We start from the raw sequence: 13,064 nt of genomic DNA, 5'->3' as shown, positions 1-13,064 counted from the left end.
CAAGGGGCACTCAACAAACCTCACCCTACTCTTGAACCAAGTTACACAAAGAGCTCCTGAATTCACCCTTTCTTTGCTCCTTAAAAGCAGCAGTAAGTTCACTAATTAGAGCCACTCATAAGATTTCAGAACAACTGGAATAGGTCCACCCAGATGTCCCTTGCCTTCCTCTCTAAGGATATTAATTAACTGTACATATAATAACAAATGGACAATATACATGAAAAAGTAGAAAGTGTAGAAGACAAATAACTATGAATTCATTCTATCAATGAACATCTGTAAGAAACGTTGAGATATTTCCTGCCGGAAGAGCCCGGGGCAGCCAGACGATCGTATCTGTCTCGTGGGATGGCACCTCCCCAGAGCTCAGCCATGGAGGTGCTGTTGGAGCTCTCCCACCACTCCCTCCACCCAATCCCGTCTTCTCGGGGGGAATCTGACCTCCCTATTGGCTATCTCCTACCTGCTTTGTGACATCATTCTCCCCCTAAACCTACCACCACCTGGTAGAATCTTGGGGTTTCCATGGAGTTGTCTGTAAATAAATTTGAATCCTCGCAAGTGACCAGTGTGACCAGTGGCCTTCGTACTGGACACATCGCTCTTTGGCTGCAGCCACTCAGACGTCTTCTAGTAGCATCTCTCTCATCCCCTGGATCTGCAGTTGATGCTTCCTCTTCTTCTCTGACCATGTCAGGTAAGGAAAGAAACTAGGAAATGGTTTTCATTATGTATTTTTGCCCCGATAATGACTAGCAGATTCAAAAATGGCAGAGAATAATAGGGGGAAAGTAGTGAACTAGGAACCTGGGGACGTAATTCCCGTCTTGACTTGGACATTTGCGAGCTGTGTGACTTTGGGCAAGTCCTTGGCTCTCTCACAAACGCTGTTTTCTCCTCATCTGTCACATCAGGATATCACAGCGCTTGTCCCCTCTGCTCCCTTTCTTCTCTGATGTTGAGTCTTAAAGGGCACCCACCTAGACATGCAATCAGAGACCTCTGGAGAGTGTTTCCACAGCAACAGAGAGAAATCCTAGGTGATGCAGAAAACTAGCAAGGTATACCGAGAGGTTTCACCTCTAATGGTCTCCCTCCACTACCATTTGGACTGTACGATGTTACATTTAGGGCTGTTCAAAAAGTAATGTTCACATGTTTTGGAGTTTTCTACCTGAAAGAGCTGGAAAGAGAAAATGGGGAGAGAGGATGGAGAGTACTGGGCTATAGGGAGGCAAGTATTCAAAGGTCAGGAGGCTGAGGACTGTTGTCATCAGCACAGGCCAACAGGAACCCAGAGGGGGAGAAACCAGAAGAATGAGGAGGCAGAGGGATGATGAGCTCGCAGGGAGAAAGAGGGAGTTGGGCGTGGAATGTTGAAGGGAACCCACGATTTTAAATCAAAGCAGAAAGAGCACACAGTTGAAGTCTGCTCAGAGCAGGGTAAAGCCCAGTTGAGCAGAGCAGACGCTTACATTCATAGACTAGGACGGAGAGTAGGGGCAGAACAGGGAATCGCTAGGAAAAGCAGCTTCTCAGAAGAGTCCCCCTCACTTGTTCGTTTGTTTCTGCTGCCTCTCTGAACACCGATGGCACTTGTCAGTTTGGAACACGAACATTTTAGAGATGTTTTTAGACATGACGCTCCCTATCATCGAGACACTAATAAAAGTGGCTGTCCAGAGGCCGGGGCTAGGAGAATTTGCAGTTTTGATTCCATTCTCATTTTTAAACGATGTAGATGTTTTGCCTATTCAAAAGAAAATTTAAGCTTTGCTAAAAACTGATATCCCCTAACTTGAATCAGAAGCATTAATTCCTTTGTGTGACAAGCAGGTTCCAAGTCAAGGCTGCTTTTCATCTGGACGGCTGTTTTCTTCCTCACACAGAAAGCACACTGAGAAACAGCCGTCATCTGTTTCTAGACCTTAGCTACCGAAGAAGAAAAAGAAAAAGTCAACTCCCACATCTATCTAAAACAGTTTTGTGGAGTCCTTTGGGTTTTCCTACATTCAGTAATTTTTTAATTGGATTCTAGGGATGACGCTGTTTTTAGGCTTTGGGGATGACACCTTCCTGGATGTTGAAGGTGATTCTTATCGAGGTTTGTAGGGGCAATATGAAAACCTTCATGACACCTTTTAACTACTCTCTTCTGCTTCTAGGCGGTTGGAGCACAAGAAACATACGTTTAATTGAAACGTCTATTTCTGCTAGGCTTGGTAGCTGGTACTTGCTGGGTCACAGTCAGAGAAATAAGAATGAGCACAATAATGGAATTCCTTTACACTTAGGATGTTGCTCTCTGCTTTGTACCAGCTCTTACCGAAACAGCTCTCTACATATATTGTGGCTACCTACACGTTCTCATTTATAGCACTTTGCTGCCTTTTTAAACCATTTTTTACTGTTATATCTTCTCTGTCTCTATGTGCTGCCTAGGAATTCATTCGAAATCACCTTCTACCGTGGGCTGTTGTTTTGGCAAGTAGTATTCACTACAATAGAGCTGGCAATATTCACTTTCACAGTACTGCATGGATGGTACAGAACTTCATTTATTAGTAAACTTCTTAGACTCTGATGCCTGCTACATGCCTCGGTTTTCAACCATACCTGTATATGTCTTTTTAGTCCTGTGATATACGTTTTTCATGATTTTTCTCTTTGGTTTTACAGAACTTACCATATCTTCCTCCATATTACACTTACGCAATATATCACTTTTATTCATGTATTTCATTACCCTCATGATTATCGTTTTTCTTATTATAACTGCTCTACAGAAGAGTAAGCTGAAGTTCAGAGAGTTTAAATCACTTTTTTCTTTCAAAAAGCACTTTTTGAGACACTCACTCACAGGCAGTCATTTGGAGGTAGGAACAGAAACCAGGCTTGAAGAGGGTAAGAATGACCCGTGACATCTACCACCTGGACTCAGTAAGCTGTGAACTCCAGGTAACGTGTGAACTGCACAGGCAAAATGAGACCCTCAAGGTCAAAGTGTTACGTGACAGCTGCTCTGTCTTCCAAAGGACAAAGAAAATGCCTCTAGTAGAAGTTCGACTTCTCCCGGTTTCCGGTAGTGGAATGGTCAGAGCAGAGTCCTGGCAAGGAAGTCAGGATACTCAGGCTCTGTAACCTGGTAACGATGCTAAACAAAACGGGAGAACTTGAACGATTCGATCTGACCTCTCTGAGCCTCGGTTTCCTCACTCGTACAATGAGAATCTTAGAACAGAAGCCCCAAGATGCTTCCATTGGAGCAAAGAGTACACGAGTCGGGACTAGCGCAGGCTCAAGGGAAAGATGGGCAGGGAGAAGGTGCCTTCCAGCCTAGAGAACAATGTGTGAACCGCGCCACGTGGGGCTTCTGCACATCTCTGCCCAACCCGGGAGCACAGGCAGTTACACAGAAGAGAACCAAACTGCTCCAGCACGTGCGACCGCCATAAATGGTTGGATTTGGGGTATCGCAGTGAGTATTGGTATATGAGAGGCTGTCTCATAGCAAGAACCTTAAGATAATGCTGTTCCTCTAGCATAGTGAGAGGTCATCAACCCCACTGATGTTTTCATCACCCTCTTGTTCCCTACAGAAAATTTCCAAAATCCACCTTTCCTTGGAACTCCCAACTCGCTGCAGCTCTCTCTTCCTGTGGTGAGCAATGCAGCTTCCCTAACGGAAGTGCCTGCAGTTTCTCCAGAGTCTCTGCTCCAGCCGTCAGTTCGGCATGGCTGCTGCCATCAGCCTCGGCCACCTCTTTCCAGCCACTCATGGGGAGTGCCTACCTTTACCAACATTCTAGCACAACCATGTTGTCTGGAGTGACTGGCCAGAGCCACATCTCCACGTCAGCTGCTTCCTATCCAGGTCTCTGGCAGTGGGATATCACAGGAGGCACTGAGAAGGAGTCTTCTTCACTCGGAGACCTCACTGTGGCTCTCACGGACCAGGACACAGCTGTTTCTTCCAGGTCCATGGCAGCCCGGTATGACAGAACATCTGATGCCAATAACGTGGTCCCTCTGTATCCATCACTTTCTGCCAGGCTTGTTCAGAGACCACCACCTCAGATTCCAAATCAGGCACACAGCCTGGCGCTTCCCTACCGGGAAGGAAGCCAGGTGTATTACTATACTCCCGGCACCCTGGGGCCTCTACTGTCTGGCCAGCTCGGCCCCTGCCTGCCATCCTGTGGCTCCGTGTCCTACACAGGAGCTGGGGCCTCCGCCCCTCAACCAGAAATGGTGATGGTACTAAAGCAGGTTCAGCCCACAAATGTCCTACCACCAGCCTCCACCTCTGGCATCTACTACGCTGTGTCTGCTCAACCCGTCACAGAAACAAGATTTCAAGGTGAGTACAGACAGCAAGAAGGGAGAGGAATGAGGTCCACATTCCAAAACAGGGTCAACTCGGCAGCTGGGAAGTGCTGAGTCCACAGACAGGGAGAATTGAAGTCCGGAGGCTTTCATAAGCACTACCCGCGCTCAGTACTACTCCCTATTTCAGACTCTACATAAGAACGCCCATTACTGGTGGGAAGGGGGGACACTGTAACGGCCATCTACGCTACATGCATGAGAACACCAAGAGCACACCAAGCGACACCAGAAGCCTCACTGCCCTAGCTGCTCAGTCCCCTGCACTATACCACGCTCAAATGGCCTCCCTTCCCCGACCTACGGCTGTAGTCTCCTGGGAAGGCACTGGTGATAGCGCCAGGGTACCTTTCGCTCACCGCCTTCGTTTACACCAGGAGTTGAGACCTCGTCTTCCCAGATCCTGTCCAAAGCAAACAGGCTAAGAATGCGCCCTTGCTGATGTATTTCAGCAGGAAGAGCTCCATTCCCTCTCCTAGTCCATGATGTGAAGGGAAGTGTTCTTAGTCTCTCAGGAAAGAGGAGAGAATTCTCTATAGGAGAATGCTAGCATTTGTAAAATGCTTCACGGTTTGAAAATCTCTTCTACTTTTTATTTGTCCGATAACAACCCTATGCAATACAAAGAAAACCAAGGAACAATGACATCAAATGATCACCAGTAAGAAACGGGACACTCGCCTCTTAATTCCCAGCACAGGACGCTGTCCATGACCCTTAAGAAGAGCGAGTAAAAATGTGCCCTGTCTGTTGTGGGAAGGTGCATGATTGCTGCCTTGGTGTCTAGGGGGAGCATCTCCCTTACCAGGGACTGACTTCTTCCCTCCTTCCTTTGCAGCGATGGAAACCTCCCTGGGCCCGGAGACTTCCCTGGCATTGCAACCCGCAAGCCAGACATTTTGTCTACAACAAACCCCAGAATTCCCCAAATCCTGCAGTAGCAGAAAGACCCAGCTACCGGAGGGGAACCCACCACCTGAGCTTGGGGACATTTCAATGAGGGCTCCAGACCAGAGTTCCAACAGTAACCTCCTGGCACTGTCTCCAGCTCCCAAGAAGTTGGAGGAGCTTACACCTAAGCTCGCAAAGCCTCCGGATGCCTGCCAGATCCCAACGGAAAACCAAGATCCTCCACTACTCCCTTCAGAAATTCCTGATACGTACCAGCTCCTGGCCTGCACTGATCCCCTCGGCCAAGAGGACCAGCCTGCTTCTGAAAATGCTGATCTGGGAAAGAGCAGCCTGAGTCTCGAGGGCCAAGGGACACTGGAAGATGGCACTGAACCTGGCGGTGGCTTTGCAGACATCACTACACTGGTGGGGGATATTCACCTTCCCCAGCTCTTCAATTCCTTGGAAGACCTTGATCCATCCAAAAGCCCCCAGGTGATCCAAGCCAAAGACACCAGAGCCATCGAGTGGATCCGGGTGCTGGAAAAGTCAAGTGTCACAAAGGCTGCCTCCGATCAAGCCAGGAAGAACAAACGTAAGGCCTCTGAGCCTATCGACGGTGCTCCCAAGGCCAGAATCCAGCCCAAGGACCCAGAGTGCCTGTCAGGGGGAGAAGTGGCTATTTGCAATGCTGCAGACAGCGACAGGGCTCCCGTGGACACGGCCAGCCATTCTAACAGCAAGCTTCAGAAGGCTGCATCCGGCAGGAGCAGCAAAACTAAGAGCCGTGGGCAGGAAAGGACCAAGAGGACCAGAGGAAACAACTCCAAGCAAGCTGAAGAGAGTAAGCTGCCAGGGAACAAAGTCAAGGCAGAAGAGAAGCCAACCCTGCCCAAGAGGAAGCGGAATCAACCCGAGCTGAGCCGAGAGACCTTCCAAAGGCCTCGAACCTCCCTAGGCATGCACTTGCTGGAGTCGGTGCAGGTGTTCCATGCTCTGGGCAGGAAGACTGATAAGAAAACTGGACTCTCTTCCTCCCGGGCCCTGGCAAACTCCAGCCACCCCAAAGACCCCCAGCCCGCCCCAGCTATCAAACCACGCCTGCATACCCCACGTGAGGGCCAAGGTCCTGAGGAAACTCGAGCCAAAGCCCAGGAACCAGAGGGCAGTGTCGCACAAGAGCGCCCACCTCCATCCCAGTCCGAGCTGCCACCTCCTGGGAAGGTCAAGTTGGTACCTTTGCCTTTTCTGACCGTGGACAGGCCTCAAGCTCGACCTGTTCCTCGGAGGCCGCCGGCTCTGGTCTCACATCGGCCCGCTGTGGCTGACCCTGCCCGGCCTGGTTCTACCCACTCAGCTCAACCGACTGCACTCAATTCAGCCCAGCCAGCTCCTGCATCTGTGACGGGTCCTGCCAGACCAGCTCGGCCAATTTCCACCAACCCCACCCGGCCTAGCGTCCCTCAGTCTGCTGCTGCCACGCCCGCACCCCACAAAACAGCATCTTGCACTTCTCTCCAGCGGGAGCCCGTTCCCACTCCTGTGACCAAGCTCCAGGACCCGCCCAGGCCTCAACCCCACTATCTGCTCCAAGACTTTAGCACGCAACGAATTCCATGGAGAAAACCCGACATCCCAGGGCCAGTGATATCAGAGCCCATCACAGCCGAACAGAGGCCAGAGCGGGAGGCCATGAAGAGGCAGGCTCAACAAGAGCGTGAGCAGGCTGCCAAATACACCTCTTTGGGGAAAGTGCAGTATTTCATTGAGAGGGAAAGAGAAATGGAAATTGCTGACTACTACGGCTACGCAAGATAAGGCTGCGAGGACTGGTGGTGCGACTTTGGGTAGCAGTTTTTGCTCCATAGATAGATAGGTAGATATTTATTTTGATATGTTTTAAAACTTAAGACATCAATACGTTAAAGTACTAGAATTGATAGATGAGTAATAAAGAAGCCTTTTGAGTTTGGAGCTGCCGTCAACTGTGGTTCTTCTTTGGTGGTGGTGGGGATCCAAGGCTTCACGAGAAAAAAGAAGTGGACTTGGACGGGAGGATGAAGGAAAAGGGATACGAACTGAGGAAAGAGACAGCAACTGGGTCCAGGTCCGAAAGGACCAAAAGGGGAGAGATTTCAGGAGTTTGTAAAATGCAGCAGGCGTGGGGGAAATGGCAGAAGTCAGAAGCAGGGTCTGACGTGTGGGTTAAAAGAAGAAAACCGGCATAGAGTTGAAGATGGCAGAAGATGAGTCTAGGTTGACCAGGAGAAATGTGACAAGTCTCTCAGGGAGGCTGGCCTTATGTCTCACCACCACCACATAGGTCGTTTAGAAAACAAGAGATTCCGGAGATCTCTCCAAAAGGTTTGGCTCGCCTCAGCCACGTGGGATTATGGCTGGGGCCGGTGAGTACAAATCATAGGGCAATCCACCAGAGGAAGGGCCAGGGCTCAGAGTGACCCTGGGGCCAGCTGACAACAGGGGCCTCCCCAAGGGAAGTGCTGCAACAGGAGGCCCACCCAGAACAGGGCTGGGATAGAAATCACCATTTCCTCAACACCTGCGCACCAGGCCCGCGAACGCACCACCTCACGTAACCTTTGCCACCACATGCAAGGCCAGGGTCACTGAGCCACTTCACCACTGAGGGTCAGCAGTGGGCTGAGCTCACACTGCACGCGAAGGAGCAAGGCCTCAAGCCGAGGGGCCTCTACGCCAGGGCAGTCCTCAGTACTGGCTAGCGCCTGTTGGGGACCCACCTGGCTTTCAGAGCAGTGTCCAGAGCTTACTGCTGGACGGCATCCAACTTCTGGAGGGGCCTTAATCTTTTTTTCAGGTGTGCATCATTATGTTTTGCCTTCTGTATAGGCTACGTTGTGTTCCCCTGCAATAGTCTAATTGCCATCCTTCATCATACACATGTACCCCTTTACCGCTTTCTCTCTCCCTGCCTCTTCCCTCTCTGGTAACTACCAATCTGTTCTCTGTATCTGTGTTTTTGTTTGTTTATCTTCTGCATATGAGTGAAATCATATGGTATTTGTCTTTCTCTGTCTGACTTATTTTGCTTAGGTTCAACCCCTCAAGGTCCATCCATCTTGTCACAAATGGCAAGACTGCCCCTTTTTTATGACTGAGAAGTATTCCATTATATATATACCACGTCTTTTTCCATTCATCTGTTGATGGGCACTTATTATGTTTCCAAATCTGGGCTATTGTGAATAATGCCACAATGAACATGGGGTGTATATATCTTTTTGAATTAGTGTTTTTGTGTTCTTTGGATAAATAGCCTGAAGTGGAATAGCTGGGTCATAAGTCTATTATTACTTTTCTGAAGTATTTCCATACTGTTTTCTATAATAGCTACACCAATTTACATTCCCACTAGCAGTGTATGAGGGTTCCTTTTTTGCCACATCCTCTTCAACATTTGCTATTTCTTGTCTCTTTAATAATAGCCATTCTGACGTGCGTGAAGTGATACCTCATTGTGGTTTTGATTTGCATTTCCCCCAAAATTAGTGATGTTGAACATCTTTTCGTGTGCCTGTTTGCCATCTGTATATCTTCTTTGTTCATAACTATTAACTTGAGGGGCCTGCCACGTCCCCCTCCATCCACCTGGCTCCCTGCTGCCTTCTCTAAACATCACCCTTAACCACAGCACATGAGAAAATTCCACTGGAAGCGTCCATCACATGGGGAGAGAGCAGGGGGCAAGCATGCACAGTGGGTCACCACTCCAACAGTGCAGGACATTGGTGCCAGAAAGGTCCAGAGTTGCTCCTTGGGAGGCCTTGTGGGGCAGCCAGAGGGAGTTAGCGAAAAAGGCAGGGTGTGAAAGGAATGCAGAAGGAGGAGGGGACAGATGGGGACAGTATATGGTAGCCATGGGAAAATTGGTAATTTACATTTTCAAAATTATTTTTTGAGACATAATTTCATACCACAAAATTCACCCTTTGAAACTGTAAATTCAATGGCATTTAGTACATTCACAGGCTTTTGCAACTACCACCATTGTCTAACCCATCATATTTTCATCACCCAAAAGAGAAACCCCCTTAACCATTAGTAGTCACTGCTCATTCCCTCCTCTCCTCAGCCCCTGGCAACCACTCATCTGCTTTCTGTTTCTATGGACTTGCCTTTTCTGGACATTTGACGTATATGAAATACAACAATATGTGACCTTTGTGTCTGGCTGTTTTCGCTCAGCATCATGTTATCAAAGTTTACCCATGTTGTAGCCTATGTCAGTCCTTCATTCCTTTTTCTGACTGTATAATATTCTGTTGTATGGATCCACCACACTTTTTCATCCTTTCATCAGTGCATGGACATTTGGGTTGTTTCCACTAGTAATTTATATTTATTGAGAGTTTACTCTGTGTCGGGCAGCACCAGAAGTCACTTACCCCATTTCATAGCTGAGGAGATAGGCTTGGAGAGTGTCAAGAACTTGCGCAAGACGAAGAGCTCGCTATTGAGGGAGCTGGGGTTTGAACTCAGGCAGGCAGACGTCAGAGGCAATAGATTCTCAGGATAGAACATGAGAAAGGTACAAAAGGAGATTCAATGAAATTCACCCTTTCCCCCAAGATTTCCAGCCACCCATTTCCCTCCACCCTTAGAGACGTTTACTTTTGCCACACTGTGGATCCTTTCAGAGAAATTACTTAAACCCAAACATGGATGTATCACAATATATTGACTAATCTGTCCCACTGATTTGAAGTGTCACTTTTATGGTATACTAAATTCTTCTATGCATTTGAATTACTCTTTTCAGAATTGTCCTGGATTTTTTGCCTATCTTTATTATTTGCCATTTCTCTAAAATTCTTTCTATCTTCTTATTGATTTTTGTGTATGTGTGTGAGGATGATTAGCCCTGAGCTAACATCTGTTGCCAATCCTCCTCTTTTTGCTGGGGAAGATTGGCCCTGGGCTAACATCTGTGCCCATCCTCCTCTACTTTATATGTGGGACGCCTGCCATAGCATGGCTTGATAAGCTGTGCGTAGGTCTGTGCCCAGGATCCAAACCCACGAAGTCTGGGCCGCAGAAATGGAGTATGCAAACTTAACCCCTACACCACCGGGCCAGCCCCCTCTTATTGATTTTTTAAAATTTGCTCCTTTTCTTTTTTCTTTTAAGGAATTATCCATTATGTTCATTCACTCTTGTATTCTTTTATTTTATTTTTTATTTTTTTTCCCCAAAGCCCCAGTAGATAGTTGTATGTCATAGTTGCACATCCTTCGAGTTGCTGTGTGTGGGACGCGGCCTCAGCATGGCGGGAGAAGCGGTGCATCGTTGCGCGCCTGGGATCCGAACCCGGGCAGCCAGAAGCGGGGCGTGTGCACTTAACTGCTAAGCCCCGGGGCCGGCCCCACTCTGGTATTATTTGTATTCAATCTTCATTTCTGGAATTTTTTAAATTCTGTCCTGAGTTCTATCATCTTACCCAGTTCTGATTTATGTTGTTCCTTCATTTTTTTTTATTCTGGTAAAATATACACAACACAAAATTTACCATTTTAACCATTTTTAAGTGTACGATTCAGTGGCATTAACTGTACAACATACATTCATGATGTTGTACAACCATCACCACTATCCAAATTTTAAAAAATTATGTCAAAAGATTGAGCAGGACTTTGGAAAGATGGAGGCAGCAGGATAGATTTTGAATCTCCCCAAACCCTGTCAGGGAAATAGATCAACCAAAACCAAACACCCATGGGTAGCACTTACCAGCATTTACATTTCCAGAAGTTTTTCATCATGCCAAATAGAAACTCTGTACCCATTAAACAATAACCTCCTTCCCTCCTCCCCCCATGTTCTTTCATCTTTTGCATTGTTTTTCCTAAAACCTTTTAGCTCATTTTGAAATAGCAGGTGATGGTTTTGATCTGTTTTGTGGGCCTATCTTTTCTGACTTGCTTTTATTGTCTGATGGGATGCTATTCTGCTCTTTATTCTCTTTTTTTTATACTACCTTTGTATGGGACTTGCTCTCAATCCTTTTCTGTTATTCATTTTTAGGTAAAATCAGTCTCAATGCACTTTGAAAAGGCGGTGTGGTCGAGGATTGCTTTCCTAACTTTACAAAACTTCTGTGTGTGTGTGTTTAATGTATTATTCAAAAACATGGGACTTGCTTTCTGTGGTTTCCTGGCTCTGTTCCCCTCCCTAACTTTTATGAAGACATTTCTTTTTGTGTCTATTCATCCCAGAAATTTCTCCTCTGTGTGGGCCACTTCTTGGAAAGGAGCTCTGACAGCTCAGTTTCAAGATGTAGAGGGTAGACTGCTCCAGTTATTCAGACTGTATCCCAGGCATTTTATACTTACTCACTTTGGGGTTGGGCAAAACTCCTCCCACTCTCAGCTCCTGTTCTCAAATTGGCCCACAGCACTTTCCAGTGTATACCTGCTGGCATTCTGAAGGCCTCCTTCCCTCATGTCCATCAGATACTTCCTCCTGTCTCCCACTTCCTCTGGTGCAGATGCTGGGACCAGGCAGGTCTGTGCCTGTTGGTGGTGGTCTGCCTCACCCTCTTGTTTTTGGGTTTCTAGTTTCGTGGTAAATGCTACCCATGGGTGTTTGGTTTTGATTGATCTATTTCCATGAGAGGGTTTGGGGAGATTCAAAAACTTTGCTGCTGCCTCCATCTTTCTGAGATTCTTCTCCGTTTGTTCATATAATTATTTTAAATTTGGGGGCCCTGTAATTTTCAGTTCTAAAGCAGAGCCCCATTTGCCTCACGCGTGTTAGGACTCTGGGTCAGATGAGGCTTTCTGAGTCTCCTCTGTCTCACGTGGCACCTCAAGTCTGTATTTGCTCAGTCCATGTTTTGAATAAGAAGTCAAAACACAACAACCTAAAGGGCTCATGGGCGGAGGGACATTTGGCCGCCATGAGAGGTGGAACAAGCTCGTGGGCAGGTGGAGAGTCTGGAGGCAGGCCCTGGTCAGGAATGCGTAACTTTTCCTTTCCTCTTTTCCTTCTCTTTGTATATACTTTTCTGAATGTGTACAAAGCAGAGTTTCCAATCTGCCCTCCTCCCCAGCACATAAGCTGGTCCATGCACAGGTTTCTTCATCTCAGTTCATGGTAATGCCATTTTTCCAATTGCCTTCTCAGGCCAGAAATCTTTGAAGGCATTTGACTTCTCTCTTTCCCTCCCAACCACACATCCAGAACATAAGCAAATTCCATCTGCCTTACCTTCAAATTGTATCTAGAACTTGTCCACTTCTAACCATTTTCCTACATTCCCACTCTAGTCCAAGCCCACATCATTTCCTGACTGGATTATTGGGAAAACCTCCTAACTCAGAGGTTCCTAAACTTTCTAGATTCACAGAGCCCTTGGTGTCTTACCTGTAGGCTAAAAGAAATACTTAACAGTCGCATTTATTAAGCAGTTAGGTACCAACAACTTAATAAGTATTTATGCATGTTTTGGGATGGATAATGGCCACCCAAAGAGATCAGGTCCTACTCCCTGAAACCTGTAAACCTTACAACCTTATTTAGGAAAAAGGTCTTTGCATATGTGATTAAATTAAGGATCTTGAGATGGGGAGGTTATCCTGGATTATCAGAATGAGTCCTAAATGCAATCACATGTCCCCTTATAAAATGGAAGCAGAAGGAGATTTGATACAGACAGAAGAGGAGAAGGCAACGTTACCACGGAGGCAAAGATTGGAGTGTTGCAGCCACTAACCAAGCAATGCCCGCAGCCACTAGAAGCTGGAAGA

At 47.2% G+C, this 13,064-nt stretch overlaps 1 pseudogene; it reads left to right on the top strand.

The window, feature by feature from the left end:
* Positions 1–678: 678 nt before the first annotated feature.
* Positions 679–7,098, top strand: LOC147915927 (uncharacterized protein C2orf78 pseudogene; annotated as a pseudogene).
* Positions 7,099–13,064: the final 5,966 nt, after the last annotated feature.

Source organism: Ceratotherium simum, chromosome 11 (genome assembly GCF_057802395.1).
Source record: "Ceratotherium simum simum isolate JZ-2026a chromosome 11, ASM5780239v1, whole genome shotgun sequence".
NCBI lineage: Eukaryota > Metazoa > Chordata > Mammalia > Perissodactyla > Rhinocerotidae > Ceratotherium > Ceratotherium simum.
The sequence above is the reverse complement of the archived record's forward strand: the minus strand, read 5'-3'. Positions and strand labels throughout refer to the sequence as shown.